The sequence below is a fragment of the Vanellus vanellus genome (assembly GCF_965231255.1).
Source record: "Vanellus vanellus genome assembly, chromosome: 1".
In the NCBI taxonomy this organism is placed as follows: domain Eukaryota; kingdom Metazoa; phylum Chordata; class Aves; order Charadriiformes; family Charadriidae; genus Vanellus; species Vanellus vanellus.
Window position 1 is genome coordinate 49455713 of NC_138905.1, and position 25313 is coordinate 49481025.

Below are 25313 nucleotides of genomic sequence, written 5' to 3' on the forward strand. Positions count from 1 at the left end.
GTTAGGGAAACTATCATAATTCAAATAAGTAAACATTTAAACGTGAACAAAGCGTTTAGGGGGTCAGGGCCTGCGTAGCCTCCTCCAGCCGTATGATGGTAAAGCAAATCTAATGCTTTTTTGAACATGAAATTCTGTAAAAAAATACTGTGATATGTAAAGTGGGACATACAATGACAAAATAACGATAGCTTTGTCACATTGATAAAATGAAGGCTAACGACCAGTGTATTTTTCTTCAATGTTTTGTCCATGTATGTGGTAGAACTTCTTTACTCTTAGATCAGTGCAATGTAAAGTTGAATATGTATGACATATTTATGTATTTGTGGGAAAGAAAAAGCCTAAAATTTGGATTCTGAAGAAAAAAGTTGAGACAGAATTCCCAAATGAAGGCTTGACTGAAAGAAGAGATTGGAGGGGGAGGACATACTCCTTATTTACAAATTTGAGGCAGAACGAACACAATGGCTGAGATCACTGAATAGGGCCAGTACAGAAGTGCAAAGAAAATGAAACCTGACTTAAATGGAATTTCTAGGTTAGGTAAGGACAGCATGAAGCTGTGACGGTCACTCTGCACTGGGTTTTGTGGCTGACAAAATGGGTAGGGCCAGCACCCATCCACCTTGACTGTCGAAAATGCCTTTAGTGGCCTTTGCTGGAAGAGCAAATTGCTTTTAAAACTAGCCTTAGTATGCAGGTTTTATTATGTAAATATGTTTTAATTAGGCACTTCTGTGTTGATTGAGTGACTGTTTAATTTCTTTGTGCTTAGAAGTTTTGTGGCAATCTCATTAGTGATCAGGGTTAAAAATACTTGCTTTGAGGAGAAAGTCCTCTGTGCACAGTGGATTTAATAAATACCCTGAGCTTCAGCATTTGCAGTCAGAACTCTAAAAGGAGTTTGGATTTTGGAATGTCAGAATGAACATACCCTCCTGCCTATGATCCAGAGCAGTCACCCATGTGAAAGGTTTTCAGCCTCGATTTGTTTGTGCTCTGAGCTTCATGGGCAATGTATGTCTTGCACAGTTGATTTAAGTTGACTGTCAATAAGCAATTTTCTTTGTTGCCTGTTAAAGGTACTGGTAACAGCTTATGCAGAATATGTAGACCATAACTTGAAAACTTTCAACTTAAGAAACTGTTACACTACGTTATGTGACATATTAAACAGTATGTAGTGTGACAGACTTGAAATGGTCTTGTAGTCATGAGCATCATATGCAATGATTATTTTAACCAGCTCTCTTTCTTTGCATTACTTGACCCTAGATCCAGAAAAGCCCGTGTCTGTATGTGCCTTCACTGATAGCCTATTTGACCCTGATATTGACCTCCAGCCAAGACCGAGTAGCCATTTACATTGCATATACCTAAGCTTTACTCTAGCAGAGTTTAGCTTGATTCTGGAAGATCTAAACGTTCTCCCCAGAGGCTCACCCTGTTCCTGTGGAGTTTGGAAAGTGAATGCATGCTGAAGTGCTATTTATGGGCTGCAAATGTGGGTAATTAATTCCAAAATATGGAACTTCAAACTTGGCTTTGCCTGACAGCTACGTTGAGATGGGTCTGTTTCTACCAGCAGGGTTCTCCAAGTGGGCGTAGGTCTGACCTGAGGGCGTGCAGAGGCACTGACAAACTCACAGGACCGAGAGAGTCATTGAAATGCACAAAATAGGCATCAGCTTCCAAACTGTGGATATTCAGCTAACCCACTGCATGTGTTCAGAGAACAGCAGCTGGAGAAAATACCCCAAATCCCAACTGCGATGGTGGGAGAAACCCCTTTAACTGCTAACCTGAGGGCTAAATATCTCACCTGGCAGATGGGCCACACAGGTCCCGTTTCCTACTGTAGGGGATAAGAACCTGCCACTTCCTGGTGAAAGTCTGAAGATCAACTGGTTGGATATTCTGGGCTGCGCTCTTACAGCCTCTTGTGATGAAAGATAAGAAAGAAAAGTCATTGTGTGGAAACATAGTGTTCACCTAGGTGAGACCACATCCAGGGTGCCAGCAGCCCCAGTGGGCATCTGAACATCCATTTTGACCCTCCTCCCAGGCTGATAAGGAGAGCTCCTTCCGCTTGGGCTGCTTCAGTTCTTCAACTCATCAGTTCTTCTCCCAAATGGTGTGAGGCTTTCCTCATCCCATGTTTCCCAGAAGTTGAACTGACCTTTTTCTGTTCGTCTAAAGAGGAGAGGAAAATATTTCTGTTGGTTTTGTTTGTTTGGTTGTTTATTTTTTTTTTTTTAAGTATTCTAGTCTATACTATTTGGGATAGGTTGGTTGTTTCCATGCTGTTGATATAAACAGGTAGTCTGTTGTTTCATTCAAAACCAAAATAAAGCTGAGAGAGGATGCAGTCTAACCTAAAGGAAAGGACTGCAGGCTCTCTTAACTCTTCTTCCAACTTGGCAGCAGGTGTGGCTTGAGGGAGGTGGGTCAAACATTTCGAGAGACCTAACTCTCATCAGCACAGGAAAATGCTGCAAACCTGCCCCAGTGCTGCCAGCAGCTGGTTTGCTCCTCAGGTGCTGGCAGCGTTTAGAGCCTTGGGGTAAACAAAGCTGCCAACATTTTCAACATTGTTATCTATTTAGAGCAGGCCTAATCAACACCGCTTAAAATGTTAGAGGCTGTCTGTGCTCTGTTTGTGCTACGGCTCTCAACTTTACTGATAGTACGGGAGATGAATCAGCCAAGGATTTTAGGTGTTGCCATGGTTTAGAGGCTTATCGTTCTCTCTTTTTTTTTTTTTTTTTTTTTTTTAATGAAGTCTGCTCTCAGAGTGCAGAGTGTCCACTCTGCTTCCACTGGGCTGGCGGCACTCTGCAAGCTGCTTTTACAGCCTGGAGCTGTAGTAACTCATTTTAGCTGCATCTCACGACGGTGAAAAGTGCAGGATGTTCTGCAGGAATGCAAGAGGTGGCACGCGGTGGGTCTTGAAGAAATCCTGTTTGTAATCTTGGTCCAGGCAGGAGGCTGCTGTTTGAGAAGAATTGCCATCAATTGTCATCAATGATGTAACACAAATCTTCTGTTATGTCTGAAGAAAAAATTGATAATATATGAATTTCTTTTTCTTTTTCTTTTTTTTTTTTTTTCATCTAAAGCTAGCAAATGAACTTTTCTTCCTAACTTTAAGGGAGATAATGAACCAGATTACATCAATATAGTCCTTTGGACTTCAGTTGGATCAGAACACACTTTCACAATATTAAACTGTAGATGACTCTATTAAAACTTTTTATTTGTGTTCAGTGAGTCAAATTCTTAGCTTCTGTGACATCAGTCAGATTCCGATCTTGTGAATGTTCACATATGGTACTTTGCACTGTAAATCACATATGTTTTTCAATATACATTGTACTGCAAAGTAGAAAACATCTTTTTTAGAGTCAGAGATTGTAAAAAAAGGTCGATATAAAGCACAACTGGAAACCTTCACAGTGCCTTTTATTGTGTTTTACATGACATAAAAATATATCTGAACATAAGGACAGAAAGCTTGATGAAGGCCCTTAGGTATTTTGGTGACACCTCGACTGTCTGCTTTGTTACGTTTGCTTTGGTTTTGTCTTGCCTTTACTGAATATTTCATATTTTTGAATGTTCATGTATTTATCAGTGTTATTTTAAGCTTTAGTTTCCTTTTAGTTATTTGTACATATTTCAAAGAATAGTTTGTCACAGAATTATCAGAGTGTAAAATTTAAAGGCTTCATTGGACCTCATTCTTGCCTGTTAAGTGGGATTCTTGGGGAGATGCTCAGTTCATTTCAGCTGGCATCTCTCTTTCAAGTTTTAGGATAACATTCCTAAAAATGGAGATTTAGTCTACACAGAAATTGTCTGTCACTGACCTTTTGTATTGCTACTCTGCCAAGTTCAGAGTATTGTACATATTAGTCTTTTTTTCTTTTTTTCTTCAAGCTTTATTTGTTGCTAAGTTCTCACCACCGTATATGGTGTCATTGTTTCACTTATTCTATGTATTTTTGTGTTCTGACTAGTTTTAGTGGAATGATTGAAAACAGACAAGTTATAAGCATGCTTTGTGGGATACTAAAGCAGTATTTTATTTCTGGCAACATATTGTAGGTATTATCTCAGCTGCGTTGTAAAAATAGGAGGAAGGAAGAAGAGAAAGAGGCAAATCTTGCTCTCCCTTACATGGTTGTAGAAGACAGACAAGGGAGTGGAAGGAGAAAAGAACATCTCTTTTGTAGCCTGTGTAAAGGCTTTGGTAAGACCACAGTGTAGCTGCTGTCAATTTGCCCATCCTGAAATAGCCTTGTTGGAAAAAAATGGAGAAGAAGCAGGAAAAAAGGTCACCAACTGGTCTGGATGACTGAAGATCGTACCTGTCAAAAATGTGCACTAATTGACTTCCCTTCCTCCCTTATTAACACAGCAGCATATCTCAGGAAGATGCTTGAGTAGCAGAACACTTCCACAAGAAACCCTCAGGCAACCCAGAAGGTTGAATAACTGTTTTTTCTTCCATGCTTAGGAAAAAAAAAAAAAAAGAAATAAATAAAATGTCATCCCAAGCATGAAGATCTTCCAAACTTCAGCTTTGGACAACACAGAACATGAAAAAGGTTCAGGAAGAAGAAGGCATGAGCAAAAACTGGGTAGGTTAGTAAAGGTGCAGTGAGGCAGTGGGTTTTAAATGGGTCTTGAAAGCAAAGAAAGATGCTTGGCTGACAATGAGTGGGAGGCTTCCAAACATAGGAAGCAACATTAAAAAATGTAAGAGTTGAAAGAGACAGGAGGATAAAAGAAATGAAGAAGCCAAAGCTGTGTGTAGGGACACAAAGGGTCACTTGAAATTTTCCAGTTCTATTAGATTTTTTATTTACTCCCCCCCTCCCCATCAGAATCTCCATCTCTTCCATTATCTAGCTTTTTAGTGGCTTTCTCTTCTTTTCTTTCCCTTTGGAACAAGTCATGCAATAATCATTAATTTCAACATATTTGTGTTTAAAGTCACTGGGCAGTACCAATTCTAGTCCCTCTTTTCCCTATTCTGATAGTGGAAGAGAACTTAAAAACACTTTTCTCCATGTGTTTATGAAACCAAAATGAACACGATTGAGATCTGAGACTTGCTATTCAGCAGCTGAATAACAACTCCTTTTTAGCTGGAAAAAAATACATTGATCTGAGACTTGGCTTGGCAGGTTTTACATTTTCATTAAATATTGATACTCAAACATCATCTTTGTTTACACTGCATGCTGCTTTACCTAGGTTTTAAACAAGGTGGGGTTTTGCAGATACTGTTGAAGTCAGGAGTTCATAACAACTTTACTCATTGATGTATGAGAAGAGTTTATCAGTGTGTATTGAACAATATGGATATACTCAGGTATTGTGAATGATGCTTAAAAGCCGTGTTTTTTGTGATATCAGGTTTCTGACTCCAGCCACCTTAGAGAATGCATTCAATTAAATCAGTCATAGTCTAATAAATAATCTGCATAAATGTCATGTTAGGTTTGGTCAGTGGACTTGAGTGTGAACAGTAAACTTTAAGGACATCAACATTTGAAATTGATTTAATCTGCCATCTTGTTCCAGGTGTTTGAATTGTATTTGTTTTCTAGTGAAACATACTCCGGTGATTTAAACGAAAAAAATACTTGTTTATTGTTTAAAATCCTTTAGTTTGATTTTCGTGTTTGATTTTTGTGTTTGATTTTCATGTTGATTTTCGTGTTTTCAATAAATTGGTATCTACTATTTTTTATTTGTATCAGGGCTTAGGGAGAGGCAGAAGGAAGGCTTGAGAAGAAACAATTTAAAGCTGTTTAGAATTAAAATTTTGAGATATTGCAAAGATGAGCAAGGCCCTGCTTGTGCGTTTAAGTTCCCAAATCAGGGTCAGATCCTTCCTTGAGGTCATTACAAGAGGGTAAGTAACAGAACACTGCTGTTGGCTATTGCTGCCTTGTGGATGGATGTGCAGGGATTGCACAACCAACAAGTCACTTGTAACATGACTGGAAGCAGATTTTGCTCGGGGTACAGTGGAAAGGGGAAGGGCTGCCTCCACCTTACTTCCCTATGTCTCTCCTAATAAAATCACAAGAGAGAGAATTAAATCAGCACTTTTTCACTTGTCAGTGATATCAGTCCCCTGTGAGTTCATGGGAATAGAAAGTTCAAGTCATCGATTCAAGAGGCGGTGGATGTGGCACAGTGATAAAGTTTGCATGTTGCTACATCAGCCTAGATTTAAGTGGTTTCATGCAGGGTGGGTGAGAGCATGGAGCTTCACCATGAATACCTACTACAAGAGTAATGTAGGATGACACCAAAAAGTGTGTCAGAAGGTGTAAGGTAAGTCCACCCTATGTCTTCCAACAGCCACCCACTCAGAGCTCTTCTTGCTTCCACTCCTTACCTGCAGTCGTTTTTGTTTATCCAAGTGTCATCTGCAGCAGTAGAGACACCTATGATACATTACAACCATGTCACATATAATTACCTCTTATCTGTGAAAGATCCTGGCAGATATAATCTGCTTGCTAAAAGGAAGCTGGTTGAATCTGATGCAGTCTCGAGTTGCCAAGAAACACCCAGATTATACAACCGCGGCCTCCCTGCCATCTTCCTTTTGGCCAGCACTCACTTTTGCTGAGGCCATTGTCCACCTTCTGCACTCTGCTGGACTAGATCTGCTGGTCTTCCTCCTCACGCTGGTGTTGATGACCCTCAAAACAAATGTAAAATAAACTAACTCAAGAGGGCAAAACCAAGCGTGTCCAAGATAGAGAGCTCTGAGCCACAGATACACATTAAGCAAGCCTGATGGACTATTAGAATCATTTACCAAAGGAAACGGTGGGTTCTCTGTTCAGCCCTTACAGACTGATTTTCTCTTTCATAGAGATACTGTAGTTCAATCAGAAGTTATGGGCTTCATGCGGAAATTAGTTGGATTAAAATTGATGACGTAGATTATCACTGTGAATATATTTGTTTTGCAAGCAGAGTCCATGCAATAATCTGCTTATATCGAGCTGCAAAGAGTAGGTAGGCATCAACATAATTTAAAGGAAATAAATCTAAGCATAGAGGCAAACAGGAAAAACATCCCTGAAGTCAGTGGAGCTATTCTGATGTAAACTGGCATAGGTTCACGGTGAATCACAAGCAAGTCATAAATACTGTTTCAAAAAGAAAGGCGGCACACGGAGTATTAGTAGCTCAAAGAGTAAAGGTGAGTTACTATCACCAGCTCATTTTGTTTATCGTAGGAATGACTGGCTATGGAGGGAGGCAGTTATTTCATAATTTTCCATGAGTAAGTTTTTCCATTGTATCTTTTATGCCCCCCCACAACGATCGAAGATGCAATGAGGAGTTGTAAAACAGTTTCTGAGATTGCAGGGGCAGCTGGCAGGCTCAGGTCCGAGGTGAATGGGTGCACCCGCCGCCGCATGGGGCAGAGGCCTGCTGGCCGCCGTGCCAGGAGGGGCGCCGGGACACCCTGCTGTCAGGGGGTTCCTCCTGCTCTGAGCTCCAGATTGAGCCTTAGGACCCATCACCAGCACCAAACCAGTTAATTGGTGCTAACAGGAGCCTGGCGGCTGAATGCCGACAGCGTCAGTCAGCAGGTCTGAGAAAAGCAAGTGAGAGAAAGAGGACGGGCTGAGCGAAGCCTAGATCTTCTGTGCCAGGAAAAAGGGGGAATAAATGAATTAACCTCCACAAGAGGCACAGAAATCTGTGCGTCCAAACAAAGAGGGAACTGATTGTTGAATCAGTCTTTCCGCTGGACTAAATAACTGATACAGCTAGTGCCCTGAAGACCACCACCGTCCCTTCCACTCATCTGTGTGTGACTGAGAGGGGGAGAGGGAGAGGCAGGGCGAGAGCTGGAGTATCATGCACGGAGCCGACAGATCCAGCTTGTCTGTCATCCATTTGTGCCTAGTTTGCATGTTAGCCTTTGGCTCTGGGTTCACTAATTAGGTCTTTTTTTCTTTTTTCCCATTTTGTTTAGCACTTCTGGGAGATATCTTGCATCTGTTTCTTAAGCTGAAATGGAAGTGAGCTAATTCCCTCTGACTGTGTGTAACATGCAGACTCAGCAGCTCAGCTTTTCTTCTTCTCATGCTTTCCTGAAATGTCAGACAGCAGCATTTATATCAGTGCAATGACAGGGCGGGAATCAGCCTGAAAAGAGAGTTTCAATATTGATGCAGTTCTAGTTTCTTTTCAGCGGAGTGGAAAAAAACTGACTATTTTTTTTCAGTCAGTTTTAATAGCGAATTAAACTATTTTTCTGTATGTGCATGTGAATTGTGCCACCCTGACAGCAGTGAGGTATGGAAACTAATGCAGAAAACCAGCTTGACCACTACGCCTCAACAATACAAAAGTGGTTGATTAAGCTGGATTTACACTGCTTCATATTGCCAAATAAAATAAAGATAGGTTTGGTAAAAACAAATACGTCGGAGAATCATTGAAATGTTGTAGCCGGGACACATTTTCCTGTATTATCTTATCGATTATTTACATATTTCCCTGCTCTCAGCAATGCATCCTAAGCCATGTATTGCGCTAGCAATGGGAATTTTGATTACTGTGTGCATTGCTGAAGAGATCTTATAATTTTGTTTAGACTTGAGAGAAAAGAGTGGTCAGAAAGAAATGCCAGAGTCAAGAGATTATGAAAAATATATTTATAGCAGTTACATTTGACTGGCATAAACTCTGTTTAATTGATCTATACTGGGGGGAGCACTCCTCTTTTCTGGCATGATTTACATGCCATAATAAAAGCTATGAAGATAGAAATGAGACTTGATCTAATACAGACTTGTGGGTTTGAGTGGCCTCTTGAACTTCAATATGGCTTTGTCTACAACAGTATACAATAAGTCATATTTAAGACAGTATAATTTCTTGATTGTAATGAGATCTGTGATCTCTACCATCAGACATAAAGTCCACGGGCTGCGGCCTCTCCAGGACAGAACAGAGGAGGGGAGAAGGAGCTGAGTGTATACATGTGAGGAACATGATGAAAACGAGACCACACTGCATGCTCATAAGCAAAAAAAAAAAATCAAGTTACTAAGAATCCAAGAGCTTTAATGGTTTCTTTAGTCTTGAGCGCTGGTGCTAGAGAAAATAGAGAAAACATATATTGACTGAGAATTCATTTTGCAGATGTGTGAACTCTTTTCTGCAAAATGCTGCTTGATCAGTTTTGACCACACCTTTCCTGTCTTCTAAAAAAAGCTAAAAATATAAACGGGACTTGTGGTGAGAAACTGACAACACTTATTTGGTTGCATGGTTACAGGCTGTAAGCATATAATATCTGTTAGGCTAAATGGATTTACATTATTGTCAGCCCCCAATGTTTTGTGAGGTTGTTTCTAGGTACAGACCCAGAGGCTGTTGTGTAGGTCAACAGAGACCTAAACAACAATCTGTTTTTATGAACAACTGCTGAGTTTGGTCTGAAAGGAAAAGGAGCTACTGAAATCATAACAAGGAAAGTTCTATATGCTGAAAATGAGAATGATGTTTACATCTCACTGTAATTTCTTTGGGGGATTAATAGGATTTGGCTCTGCATTTTTGAGGGGGAAAAAAGGGGCAGAAAATGTCTTAGCATAGCAATTGCAGAACATAAACTGCGCAGAACTGTTCTTGAATAATGTATCTTGGAGCTTGTTTACAAGGAAGAGTTGCCATGTCTTTAGAGCATACCTGCGCTTTACCCTAAGCTGGTTTGGATGTGCTTCACATGCAGTATGCATCATACAGCTGCTTCCACTTACAAGCATTTTGCAGCCTGAAAATGAAGTAAGTACCTTAAAAAAAAAAAAAATCGATAAAAAAAAAATATCAATAGCAATATCAGAAGTAGAAGCTTGGCTCTTGAAATGCAGTGTAGGCTTAGGTCTCTATACTAAAGCGTGCAATCTTTAAAACAGAATAAAATAAAATAAAATAAAATAAAATAAAATAAAATAAAATAAAATAAAATAAAATAAAACAATCAAACCAAACCTAAATAGAAATAGAAATAGAAATAGAAATAGAAATAGAAATAGAAATAGAAATAGAAATAGAAATAGAAATAGAAATAGACCTGAATGACCTGAACAAGGTCCTCAAATTATCGAGGAACCTAAGTTTTCTGACAAAACTCCCTTGCAGGCAGTTTGGTGGTTAAGACAATATCCTGCGAGGGGGAAGGGGCTACTTAGCCTCAGCTCCCTGCTCGGTATACCGCAGGAGTGAAAAGTAATGTAAAATTCAGAAAGTTTCCTGGAAACAGATGATATAATAATCCTTCAGACAATGTGCTGTTGATTTATAAACAAATGGGGCAGGAGCTGAAATGGAAGTGAGGCAACAGGACAAAATGTCACAGACCCTGTTGTGGAAATCCTAATAGTATTCACAGATTGTTCTTATCCTCATTGCAGTCACTGATGACTTTGTTGGTTGCTCTCAGAAGGCTGAGTAAAACTGATCCGGTGTGTAAGTACTGACCCTGCCAAGCAGAACCTTATTTCTACACTGGCTTTGATTTATGGGGTGTGTGAGCTGCGCAAAGCCTCACTAGATCCTCAAAATTTCCTTGCTAGCAGGGAAAATGCTGACTTGATCCCCAGTTGTCATGACATCTTCAACTGCACAGCTACCAGAGCTGAGGCAACGGCATCTGTTCAACCTGTCTGTAGAGAGACGGTAATAAGACAACACTCTGTTAGATCTATCCTCTCATCCTTGCTAGGGACAAGCACGGTAAATGAAGCATAAGACCTCTCTCAGACTGTCCAAAAGGGGCATTTTTGCAGCAGGCACCATGCAAACTAGCATAACGCTCATTAACTGAAATGGAAATAGGCTGACTTACACAGGAGGTGTCATTTGAAAAGGAAAATCTTCTTGCAGAAGTCTGTACTGCTCCTAAAACTCTTGGGAAAAAAAAATGCAAGCAGGCCAATGGAAAAAAACAAAACAAAACAAAACAAACCCCACGACATTTTAAGGTTATTACATTAGTTTTACAAAGTATCAATATACATACTTGTAAAATGAGTTGCAAAAGATGGGCTAACGACAAAATGATGTATTAGATGATGGAATTAAAACCAGGTGCTTGCTACATTAAGAACACTTGATATTTCATCATCATCTATACATTTATCAGCATTGTGACTGAGATGGCATGTAATTTGCTCCTGAAAGTATTCTCCTGCAGACCTTGGGTCTTCAGAAGCCATTAAAGCAAATTAGCAGCAAAAGTCTAGAGATCAAAGATAGGCTGCCAAATAGCTGGGAATGGATTTTCAAACCCATAGGTATAGTAATACCAGATAAAAACCTTAATGTGTCCCTGCAGTTGCAGTCCATGGCAAGCATCAGGTCTGGCAATGATTATATTGTAATTGCAATTTTGTTTTTTCCTGAAAAATCTATGCCTTTAATAGACATTACACATTAAAGTTCAGTAACAGTATATATTTTATTAAACAAAAAAAAGTGGCAAAAGAGTTTTGTTTTTTTTTTTAAATTTTTTTTTTTTAAATCAATCTATCTATTACTGATACTCTTAGCAGAAAATGGACCTAGTTTAGGAAAGCTTGTCTACTGAATCTCGCTCTGGTGTATATATAAGCATGCAGGCTTCACGTCTGCGGAATCTGCAGTATTAAAGACAAGAAAAACATTTGGCAGACAGGAGTTATCTGAAAGGGAGGTTACAGACTGCATAATGCTGGTAAAGTAAGCTCACGCTGTTTATGTCCGCACCATATGGCCTATGTATAAACACAGTAGTTCAATACTTGTCTCGTTCTTACCCGACATTCTCTTCCTCTTATTCTCATCTTCACTTCCTTGTTTATTTTTGCTGTTAACATAAACAGCATTGTCTATGGCTTAGACAGGCATGAGCACTAGCATTTCATACAAAGTTGTAATTCCCATTACTGACTTTTTTTTTTTTCGTGGTGGTCAGCAACTTGAACTATTCAGAAAGGTCTACAGCCTTTAGACATGTGAATATAGACTCCTCAAGCCCAATTAGTAGCTGATTTAATCTGAAGTAGGCTAAAAGGGAATCTGACCACTAAAGAATGAGTCCAGAGGAACAACAAAATATTATGATAGGTTATCACTGGACTGGGTTGATAGTGAGTGATCGGACGTTAAGTGGTCAACAACGAAGGCTCACAAAACCGTTCTCCAAGTAGAACTGTAACCACAGGGGGAAGATGGACACTGGTTCAACCAAATCATGTTTGTTTTAATTGCTTCTAGCTTGGCTGATGATACCTGCCAATGGAATACCGAAATCGTGTTGCTGCTGCGGTTACCATCCTCTTCCTTTTCCACACCTAAAAACAGTTGATTATATTTACTAGCTTCACCCTGTCTTATATCAGCTAGTTAAGATGTGCAAGCAGAAAGTGTTTCCTGTTATCTTTTTGTAATCCCACGGACTGCTAGAAATAGTGTGGCCAGCAGAAGTAGGGAGGTGATTGTGCCCCTGTACTCAGCACTGGTGAGGCCACACCTCGAGGACTGTGTCCAGTTTTGGGCACCTCAATACAAGAGAGAGATCGAGGTGCTGGAGTGAGTGCAGAGGAGGGCAACAAAACTGATGAAGGGCCTAGCAAACAAATCATATGAAGAGTGGTTGAAGGAGCTGGGACTGTTTAGTTTGAGGAGGAGGAGGCTGAGGGGAGACCTCATCACTCTCTACAACTATTTGAAAGGACACTGTAGAGAGGTTGGTGCTGGTCTCTTCTCACAGGTAATTAATGACAGAACAAGAGGGAATGGCTTCAAGCTCCAACAGGGTAGATTTAGACTGAACATTAGGAAAGAATTTTTCACAGAAGGGGTGGTCGGGCATTGGAATAGACTGCCCAGGGAGGTGGTTGAGTCACCACCCCGGATGTGTTTAAGAGACGTTTAGATGTGGTATTGGGGGATATGGTGTAGGGGAGAACTTTGTAGAGTAGGGTAGATGGTTGGACTTGATGATCCCAAGGGTCTCTTCCAACCTAGACAATTCTATGATTCTATTCTATGACCTCAACTGGCACTGCTTACACTGATGAGAGAGGCAATATTGGAAGTACCAGAAAGATGGAAGCCTGTGCCTTTAAACCTATGGATACACACCTGTTTTCATATTTGTACATACATTCTGGCGTGTATGAGAAGACATATCAGTCTGACAGATGAAAATGTACGTAGCAACATCAATCCCTTAAGGGCTGAGCATGAGCCAGCATTGTGGCCTGGCTGCAAAGAAGGCCAGCAGCATCCTGGGTGGTGCTAACGGGAGCGCAGGCAGTAGATCGATGGAACTGATTATCCTCCTTTACTCTTGAGAGCACATATAGATATTGCATCCAGTTTTGGGCCTCCAATACAGGAAAGACATCAGTGAATTGAGCAAGCTTAGCAGAGTGCCACCAAAATGGTTGGGGCTGGAGCACCTGTTGTGTGAGGGATGATGGAGGGACCAAGGCTCATTCAGCCTGGAGAAGAGAAGGTTTCTGGGAGACCTAATAGCTGCCCTCCACCCTCACAGTGCCCAGTACCCCAAAGTATCAAGGAGACAGAGCCATGATGGTGCATGTTGTATGGACAAGAAACAGTGGCAATAAATTGAAACAAGAGGGTTTCCTACTTGATTTTTTTTTTTTTTTATGATGAGAACAGCCAAGCAGCAGATGCTCTAAATAGTTTTTCACTATGACAACAGTTAAGCGGTGGTTGCCCAGAGGTTGTGCAGTCTCCATCCTTAGAGGTTTCCAAGACCTCACTGGATAAGGCTCTGAGTAACCTGGTCTGATCTGAAAGCTGAATCTGCTTTAAGTAAGAATTTGGTCTGTAGACTTCCTGAGATCCTTTCCAACTGGAATTGTTCTGTGATTTTCTGATTGTATGATTCTACATGAATGAACACATTTACTATCTTGAACTTCAAATTCAGTCCTATTTAAGCAAAAGAAAAATGGAAGCATCTTCTGATATCTGTGTTCTGGCTGTGATTGTGAAGCTGTCAAGATATGAAATGAAATGAAAAGTGCATTTCAATTAAATTTAATTTTGGAAAACCTCTTCATTATTCTCAATTTCTTGAGAATTTCTTGAGAGTACAGTGAATGTGATATGGCAGACTTACTGTGTGTACATTGAAGACGTTATATCAGACCAGACTTATAAGCATGCACAGAGAACTTTACATGGCATATTTCATGTGATATGTTGCAGTTCCTGATATTTGCTGTTGTTTGGGCACCATGTAAAACTAGAGAGCCAAAAGCTGGTATCCTGTAGAATGGCTTTGCCTGGTCTAGTTTTTCTCCTTGAGGAACAAAAGAATGGTCACATGCCATGTTTTGCTTCACTCCAGGTACATTAAATGATCTTCAAGACCTATATATTTAATATTGTTTAAGCATTTCATGTTTCTTGTATTTTAAAATAGAACTGTGCTGATAAAAACATAGCATGATATAAATAAGGATACCATAAGACAGGGAAAACAGCAGTTACTGTTCTATTTACCAGACATGAACATTTAATTTTTTTTTTTTTTAATTCCACTGGAGTTGCTCTGAAATTCCCTGTTCATAACAGCAGAATTAGACCCATTTGTACATGCAAATTTTGGAATAAAGAAAGATTGAGTGAAAAGTGCTATTCTGGAATTGAGGAATGCGCAGAAGATGTACAATGTTGCTTCATTTTCATTTGCTCAATGTAAAATCTCTTTTCTATGGCAAGGGAGGAAACTGATTGAAATACCATTTATATCAAATACTTCCAAACAAGTGAAAATACAAAAATGCTTTTTCTTAACATTAGTGAGTGAATTGGATCAGAAAAGAGATCTGCCTGATTCTATCCCAGGCAGCATTTTGCACTCTGAAATGATAGGGTGATGGAGTCTAGTGTTTTCCAAGGACAAACACAAGCTTTAGTACTGCTCATAATTTAGCTACTAATTTCAGAAGAGCAGTAGTGTGCTTAACGGTGCTGTATTTCATAGCAGTTACTGAATTAAAGGTGGCAGAACAGTGTCCTGATCAAAACACACCCCTGGAAGTGTTTAGCCCCGTTACAGACCTCGGTATTTTATCTAACGCAGGTTAATAAACACATTTTTATTTTTTGCAATCCTGACATGCCTGGGTGTCTGAGGCCTATCTGGATTGTGCAGGACCTGCACACGAAATGAGGACAGTAGATGCAGTTTGTACATCTCCTTCACAGCTGTCGGATTCCAGAGCTAACTGAGAACCATTCCAACTGTCATATGTGACCACTTCAATCACAGATCACTCTGGTGACTGAGAATACGTTAGCTGCACAAGTGTTCTGGATGCACCCATTTTCTAAAAAAAAAAATAAATAAAAAAATCTAGGCCTACCCACTTGTACTTACAGAATTTTTCTCAGACAAAATTTCTCTCTGATCAAACACCTGTATTTATGTGCTACTTGCACCACTAAAAAGGTAAGAGTGACACTAGGTGCTCAGGCTTGCGCACCAAATCTGTGGCAGAGGGAGTTAGCTCAGATCTCTTGGGCCCCAGTCGATTTTGAATTTAGCTGTGAAGACATTGGACTCACAGGTTGTGAATTCTCTTATTCTAGAATATAAACACTTGTGCTCAAAACACCCCACTGAAAACAACCGTCTTTAACTAAATCTGTTGTTTTAACAGAAAAGGCTTTCATTCCTTTTTAAAAAAATAAAAATACATAGACTGAATCTGCAATAGGAATTTCCCTGCTAATGAAACCATATTGTATTTTAGAGAAGGGCTAACTCGTTGTGGTAATCATTCATGCACTCCCATTTGTGATAGCGCTATCATCAAAACATTGCTTGCAATTTACTCTAGCTCTGGGTGAGAATCATATTTATTTATGGTTAGTATTACAATAGTACGTGCAATACAAACAGAATTGGTGTCTCATTCTATGTAAGTACAAATACATGGAAAATATCGCTCTGCCCGTAAAGAGTTTTCATTATTAACTAGATGTCTGGTTGTCAGAGACACACAATATCTGTATTTCAACTGAGACAAAGCTTTAAATTCGCTATTTGGCATTCCTTAGATGTGGCTTTACATAGAGGACTTTGGGTTCATGCATACTCACCTCTGTCCACACTTAAAACTCGCTGAAAAAAACCCTCTTCACCTCACCCCCTCTGAAAGCTGTATGAAAAAGAATGGAACAAAATAGAAATGCAATTGTTTCTTGGTTATTAACTGAGTCCACTCCTATGATGTGAACCACCTTCACTGGAGCCCCAGTAATATTCCAAGTGTCCTCAGGAACTTTGAATTAACTAGCAGTGGTCCTACCTAGTCTTGGAAATTACCCATTGTAGTATGGAGTTGCTGATTTCTTCCTTCAGCTGCCCTCGTGTTAGAGGCTGATTGCCTGGCAACTACTCCTGTCCATTTTACTTTCACCAGGGAAAGAGCAGAGAGTATTGATAACGTGTTGGCCATTTCTGTTCTGCCTTGAATCCGGAGACCCTCCTCCTCCCAAATGGTTGACCCGCTGAGATGAAAATAAACTCTAGTTTGTAGCTGAGTTTCTTCTTCTCATTACAGCTGATCCATAACACCTTCTCTTCTTTTGTCCTATCCAGTGCCACAGAGGGGGTTTTCTTCTATTTGCCTCATCAGGTATTTGCTCCTATTCTTTTAAAACCTATCACGGAAGCACAGAGCTCAGAATAATCTAATTACCTTGTCAAGAGGCCCATATTGAGCTCCATGTCACTCTACTGAGGTGACTACTGGCATCTAAGCTAGGTAGTAGGTTAATGCTGGCTTAAACATATGTTTTTACTGTGCAGTAGAGGTGCTTTGCTAATATACGTCATGTCATTCCGCACTCAAAATATCACATGCGCTCTTTCTTTTCTTTCCCAGTTTGAGGAATGGCTGCTACCCAAACTGCAGAGAACTGTAATACAATTACATTTGTTACAACACTTCATGGCTTCTGTCTTAGACATGAATAAAGTAATTACGGAGAGCTATGCAAAAGAATTTCACGGTGTCCTTTTAAACGTGCTTTCAGTGCAAAGTAAGTTCAAAGTTACAATTTCATGTGCAAACTGGTTGATTAAATTAACTGCTCATGCAAACAGCTGTTTGGACAAAATAAAACTTGCTATTTAGAGTCCTTTTTGTGCATATGCACTTTTTCACAACAGGAGAGCTATTGTTGTCTTGATTTTGTTACCGAAAGCTTTCTTTGAAATTCAAATCAAAGATAATGTGTAGCAGAATTATATTGTGTTTAAAGACCACCGAAAGTAGGAGAAATTATTAGAATGATCCTGGAGATTGCTTTGATATCCTGGGGGAGGGGGTGTGTGTCTTTGTTTATGTGCAATTATATACATTGAAGAGGAACTCCCAATGTGACAGTGTAGCTAAAAGCAGTGGTGTAGCTCTTAACTGTAGGAACAAAACCCATGAGCATGGAGGCTCTATCACCTCTGGGGATTGTGAAAGCAACCTCTACTGGAATAGTGTGTCCATTTCAGAGAAGTATTGAAAACTGAGAGTGGGCGAGTTATTCGGAGTAGGACAAATATGATAACAAAGCAGTCTTCAGCAGACACATTGCTGCATTTGAAGTAAATCGTGTTCAATCTTGAATTAAGGAACACTTTTTGTTTGTTTGCTTGCTTGTTTGTTTTTGGGTTTTTTTTTTGTTTTGTTTTTTTTTTTTTTTCAGAAAAGATAATTAGATACCAGGATCATTTACCAAGGTGGATTCTTTATCGAAAATGCTTAAATATAACATCATCTTTTTTGGGGGGTTGTTTGGTTTTGATTTTTTTGTTTGTTGTTTTTGTTTGGTTTTTTTTTTTGAAACACGTGCTGTAGTTCAAACAGGAACAATTTGGGAAAAGTCCTGTAGCCTAGTGCCGATCAGAAATACCAGTCATTACACTTAGCTGACTGAATCTGCATACCTTCTAATTAAACTAAGGAGAAATGTGGGGGCAGAGAGGGATGTTAAACCTATTCCTAGCTCTATCTCAGCTAACAGGGGTGATGAAACTAAAGAATAAGTGAGAAGAGACATCAGACACTAATTACGATTACTATAAAAGCAATGGCAAGTATAAGTATTTCATCATGGGTCTGAGTGACATTGGATGTTTTTTTCTTAGAAGTGCAATTCTTGAAAACCAATGACTGGGATTTTCAACTTTTCTTAAAACACAAAAAGAACGTCTTCCTAACCTTCTCCTTTCAAAGAGAAACTTGAAAACAAGGCACAGTTTCACCCTGAAGGCTCAGAAAGTGGGAGATAAAAGCATGCAAATATATAATTAAAAAATAAAACATCATGATTTTTGGAGACAGAAGCGATTCATAAATTTTACATGTTTGAGGTGTGCAGTACTGTCACTAATGCACTTGAGTATTACACAGATGTGGGTACTTTAGGCACTACATCCCGTGCTTCCCCTTTGGAGAATGTGGAAAAAACCAGACGCGACCCACTTCAGATCCCATGAGGACATTGCAGTGGCTCAACGAAGTAGTGTTTAGTCCTGAAATCCCTTTAGATTCCCGTTTTCTTTTTATTGCCCATGAAAGCCATTCGATTGCCAACTACAGAAAAAGGCAAAAACCAAGTTGAGGCTACGAGTAGGCGATCACAGCAGGAGGCAAATGACGGATGCTAACAGAAGTGATAGATTCCTTCAAGCACTGGCTGCTTCTTTCCACCACCTCCTGCCCTTCTTAATACTGTTGATTTCACCTAGATCTTGCAAAAAACCTCACATATAGCATTCATTACGTCTGATTGGGTCCAAAATTTTTTCATTGCCCGTTTGCTTCTTGTGCTACAACCTGAGCTCATAAAATAATGCGATGGCTTCCTAAGGATATTTAGTAATTTGGCAAGAAGCTGGTTGTAAGGAATGTGGGCTCCTCAGATGAGTTAGGGACCTAAGGGGTCTGTGTGTGCTTAATTACTAATCAAGATGAACTAATGATGAGACCTGAACTACAAGTACCTTATTCGGTCCTTTGTTATTGATGTTAGAGAAAATATTCCTTATGTTAATTCATTGAGGTGACAAAGTACTGAATTTTGATGCTGTATAACTCTTAATAATAATCTTAGGTGATGATGATGTTTCTTTTTTTTTTCCTCTTTATTATCTTTAGATATTAAAAAAGACATTTAAAAATTTAAAGAGTCATTTCAAATAAGTTATTTTAGGAAGGGATACAGATTTAATTTAATTTTAGTTTTCTAAGTTGTTAATTTCCAAATGTTTTTCTGAATGTTTTGGAGCTATTTGCATGCTTGCTTTTTGGAGTAGACTTTTTTTTTCAGATTCTTAACTGTTGTGGTTAAGCTCTGTCTTGGTATATTCAGTTAGCTGCTCAGAGCTCTGAGCAATTTAGAGATTTATTTTGTACCATTATTGTATATAAATATTGCTATTGTAAAAATAACCTTTTTTTTTTACAATTGCAAACTAGTTTATGCTTCAACTGGAAATGTGTATTCCCTAAAAAGAAGACTGGTTGGCAGATAGGTGATAGCTTGGGACCCGCAAATCGACAATGTAAACATGAGCTAGTCAAAGTGAGTTAATAAATTTCTGTGTAAGGTACAGTACAATATTTTAAAAATATGTTAAGTCATAAAGTAGCTCCTTAGTCAGCCAAGCTTGTGAAACAGCTGGGAGGAGAGAAGCAGTGGACTTACACAGAGCAGTAATTATATGATATTCCAGCTTGCTCAAAGGTCAAGTCCCTGGCCTCATGTCCAATCGCACTAAGATTCTCAAGTAGTGCAAGGCAATGAGGAATCTGCTCTTAGTACAATCAAATCCCTGTTATTAGAGGCTCCTATTCTCTTCCCCTTACAGCCACGCAATGTTAAATCAGGAATAGACAGCTTTTACAGCACTCATTCCCGTGATTCTGCCTGAGAGGACTATTTTAATTGGAGCTTTGGGTTGTGAGGGAAGCTGAGCCACAGCCTTATGGACTCATCTCATTCTGGACTGGCAGAATGAACCTATGGAGCCTTGGGCAAACTGAATTATGTTAATCCCAAGGTGGTCCCGGATTAAGGAAGACCAAAAAGGAGATTTAAGAGTCCATTCCCGTGTAAATCACAATCGTGGATAGCTAAAAGTTCTTCAGCAATGTGCAAAAATCTGAGTTGTGCCCCCAGGGGCACCAAACTTGGACAGTTCTTCCATGTGAGGGCAAGATGCCAGAGGGGAGCTTTGGAGAAATCGGTGCACCTTTTTTTTTTTTTTAATGCAAGGAGTGTTAAAAAGTGTCAGTTCTGCCAGTGTCTGGGTTTGCCTGGGAAAGATGCCGCTAACCCTCCTGCTCCTAATCGCTGGTTCTCCTCCCCTTTCATGGTTGTGGCCACAGATGATCAGCCTACTCTAACTCTTCCTTCTCAGCAGCAGCTGCAGACCTGGATTTCTAGGACTTGAATAGCCTTTTACTGTTCCTGGCTTTACTACTGCGGACAACTTACTCCTTTACCTGAATCTGTAACTTGCCCTGACTGTCCGGTCTGCCACTGAATGTCCAGTCTGGACTCTTCTAGTTCTCTAGGTATTTCTAGGCCATAAACCAGTCAGCACCTCCCTAGTATGCCTTACTGCATTGCTATTGCTTTTCCAGCTTTTTCCTGGTGAGGTTCTTAATTTTATGAAAGCAGAAATTAAATGGTTTTGGTACTAACCGACCTCGGTATCATCTAGACTAATGTCTCTTCATGCCTCCATTTCTATGGTTTTCTCCACACAATTGAAATTAAAGGTCTGTGCTTATTATTGCTGTCAACCAAAGATCATCTCTTCCTCTATTCATGTTGTAAAGCTTAGTCTAATGACTTTACAGGAGAGAGAGAATTTAGGTAGCTGTGTGGGAAGAATTCGTTCAAAGTGAGAAATCTCAGTATGTTGGAGACAAAAAGGATTCCTCATATGCTATTCTGCACAGGAGTCTTATGTTAAGGTGTCTCCCAAGGCAGGACCTCGCTTCATCACACATGTTCCTAGGAATATATGATTGACTTATCAATATAATTATGCTCTGACTGCAAGAAATTTGTTAAAGGACTATGAGAAATGCCCTTGTTTAACTTTGCACGTTAATATGAAATATGACATAAAGGCAGGTTTGGGGTTTTTTTATGTAGAAAACACTTGAGCTTCTATCCAGAAATGTCAGCGTTTGGTTTGGATAAATGTATTTCTTTCTCGTACTGGTGTCACAAGTGCTGGATTTGAAATTTGTACCAGCAGAATTGTTTGTAAATGTGTGTATGTGCAAATGAAGAGATTCATATGCTTCTGAGTAATGGTGGAAATATAAACCTTGATACAAAGGAGGATAATGAATTTCAGTGTACCTAAGTAATTATTAGAATGTTTAATTCAGAATTCCCAATACTAGCCTATTTTTTAAAATTAAGTCCTTTGTGCCATTATTGGTCAGTCAACTACATGGAGCTAAAGTACTAATGAAGCAACAAGACTTTAAAAATGGAAGAATGATGCTGTTTATAGTTTTGAGGTGGTTAATTTCAGATCTTTAAATAGACCTTTTTTGAGAGTAGATCTCCATTAGTTCATGGAAAACTAACATCCACAAAACTTCCCAGTGTGGATATCAAAACACTGAGCATCAGTTTCCGCTTGATTAGAATAAGTGCCCAGAAAATTATTGCAAATAAGACTGTATAACAATCTTGTTCATGTAGCAATTCTAAAACATGTTATTTACACTCTGCTTTTTTACAATCTTTTTACTTGATTTTTTTTTGTAAAATTTTGTATTGATTCCAATCTGTGAACTGGATTTAAATCACTTTGCTCTTGTACCTTTGTTAGAAAGTATATTTCACATTCGCAAAGAGGTATAGCTATATCTAGACTGAAATATTTGCAGAACACTTGAGGGGATTAATTACCCCACCACATTGAACTTAGTTGACTGAGGTGAAGTAAATGGAAAACTTCTACATCTGGAATGTTTAAAGAAGCAGAAATTGAAATTCCTCGGTTTATTTGCATTTGACCTGTGCTTAGAATTTGCCACTGTAATTGAACATGTGATAACCATGAAGTGTGCTAACTGACTTCTGTGCTATAATAAGGACTGTTCTGCTTCATGGCCAAATTCTCTTCGTCAACAGAATGTTTTAAAAGTTTCAACTGCAAAATTATAACAACTTTCATGCTGGAAAAATTTTAGTAAGATACTGGGTATAGACAGCTTCATATTTCCTGGCAAGTAAGTAAAGCAGGTTGAAATATTTTTACATGAAAAATTTTCCTCTTGGAAAATGTGGTTTTGCTGAAATAAGAACTTTCTGTGGGAAAATGTCAATTTCAATGCATATTTTTTATTTTACAATCGGCGTCATCAAAACAAAGCCCCCCACATTTCAAGGTGACAGTTTGAAACAAAGATATTTTTCAGTTCCAAATAATTATTTGAATTAAAAAAAACCAAACAAACAAAAAAAAGATGAAGTTACGCAGGAACTTTTGTTCCAATCACAGGTGTGGTAGTTTTTCACTTTAACAATTTTCTTTTGAATTTTTTTTTTCTGCTTTTTTGATACCCCATTTTTTTCATTCTGCTTTGAAGTAGAAACTAATTTCCCATGGAAAAAAAAAAATTGTTTCCCAACCAGGTCTACAAGAGACCAGTGAAGATTTTCCATAGGAATAAGGGAGAAATACTTTATGAATATATTTATATCAGTTACAGTTACCTGTCTGATCTCTCAAGCTGTTTTCAAACAGCTCAGGAGAAAGCGATGTCATTATCAGACGTAGAGCTTCCCTTTATCAGCAACAATACACATGTGAAGCTGTTTTAGATTTTCTTTTGACTGGGTTACACACACAAGTACTTCAGAAGCCATCTTTTTTTGAATCAGTTCAGAAACCTTCCTCAGATCTGTCACCAAGGTCCATGAGAACTGGGAAAAATTTTTCCATGTGAGAAGGATGTAAAGATCTCGCCAACATTTTATGTTCCCAAAAGGATATCATCCTGCATGATCAGTGCCCTTCTGTCTAATTGTTTTTTCTTGTCTCATGAAATTAGATGTGTTAGCACGTGTCGTGAAGGATCTAACAATCTGAAAAATCATATCTGAGGAATCACCTCTCTTTGATTTTCCACTCTGCTCAGTAAACAGCTTCTTTTGTTCACCACAAGACTTTTACAACCACCCTCTCTGCCATCTTCTATGAACAATAATCTACTCAACAAGTACTACATAAACCACGCCTGAAGAAGGTTGCAGATGACCAGTTAAATTATTATCATTACTAGAGATGCTCAAGTGTTCTATAAGAAATAAAGTATTCTCTAAACATAGCAAAAAGAAGTATAGTGCTATAAACAGCTTGTTTCAGAACAAGAATTTTCATTGCAGAGGACATGTGGTATTTTCTTCATTCTTTCCTGATTCATTCTGAGGGTAGACTTTACAGTATCATCGAAAAAGATCGCTATTAGGCATAAATAACAAGGAACTGCTTCCTTAATCATATCATAAAAGTCAACAGTTTGATTAGCCAACATGTGTTTAACAGAATGAGTCAGAGAGCAAGACGATTCCTCGCAGATAGAACATGCTCTTAAGAAAGGACTTTGGGAACAGCTTGTAGGACTAAGATTAAATGTTTTATACACACATACATGCCCATGCATCTTGGATATATCTCAAGATTCAGAATGTAATCACTGGAAAACGGTCAACTTCCCCAAAGCATTATAAGATGGAAGCAGATAAGCCCAGCTCCCTGATGGGCAAGGGAAGGAGGCCCCGCATAAGCTTCACGGCTTACAGCACTGTGGATATCAGTGTATGGCTGGGCAATAATTAATGTAGCTGGCTCTCAATATATATATACCCAGACCAAACCCTCCACAGAGTTCGTGGGTCTTTTGTTTCAGTCCCATCACAGTTGATGTCAGTCATGTGTCTCAGACTGGGATGATCAAGACTGCTTGAGGGGAGATCTTTAAGAAACATGGGACCTGCGGGAAACGAGATACACAACACACTTCTTTCTGAGACCTTACAACCAAACCACATATCTGCTATGATTCTGTGAGGATTTTTCTGTTACTGCTGGCCTGCAAAAAGTGCTCAGCCTCTTATACCATTGGAACTCTTGGATCTGCCCCAGTTCATCATCACTGCTTGAAGAGGAGAGGAAACTGAAGCTCAGGTTTTACTTTACTTGGATGTTCTCTTCCATGGTTTCCAAGAAGTGCCAAAGTTCGAACGGGAGAAGTTGCCTAATATTCTTTTGCTGTAAATCATAGAAAGAAACTATGTATATGAAGTAAACGTCATCTGTCAAATAGGAGCTCTAAAGACAGTACGTGGTTGACATTTCTTTTTCTGTCGCAGGGGTGACACTATTCAGCAAGCAGCTATACCCATTTGGGAAGAAAAAACCAGTTCCCTGCCATAATGCAGTAGGTTATTATCCAATTAAAAACAGTCTGATAAAAACACTTTTTAACATTTGTCACATTTTTTGCCTGTTTGTGATCCAGCCAAAGAATTTCTATCATTTTCTGAATGCAACCAAGATGTAACTAACTGTTGCCATACCAATAACTAGGAGGAAAAAGAACCTCCTCCACATGGACTACCCACACAGATCTGATGGGCACAGTTTGTGAAATGCCTTGGGAATAAAATGGTGTGGTGACTGATGCACATGGCTGCTGCCGGTGGATCTGGCCTTAGACTTACACTCTGTGTATGTGTGTGTATGTGCATATGGTATAAGTGTGAATCACTGAGGCATTGTATCTGCTCATGTTCCCAATCACGTCTCCCGTTAAGTTGCAGGCTACTCTCTTTTTTCCTCAGTCTGTCAAACTGTTCTGTGTCAGAAGAGCTGTGGGCCTGAGTCTGGCTGTAGGTCTCTGATGGTACAACCCACATAATCCTCACAGCAGAAAAATAAATGAGATTTTCAACTTTTTTTTTTTCTTTAACTTGAGGAAAATTTTGTCTATGAGTCTATCTTGAGTTCTTTGATGTCTATGTGCTCAGTGATACCTGATCATGGATACTAGATGTTGAGACATTCATATGTAAAGTGAAAAAGACTTTATACACTGCAACTTACGCATATTTTAAGTTCTAATATATCCACTAAATTGCCTTTTAAACCAGCATTTCTTTTCCCCTTCCTTCTCTCTCTT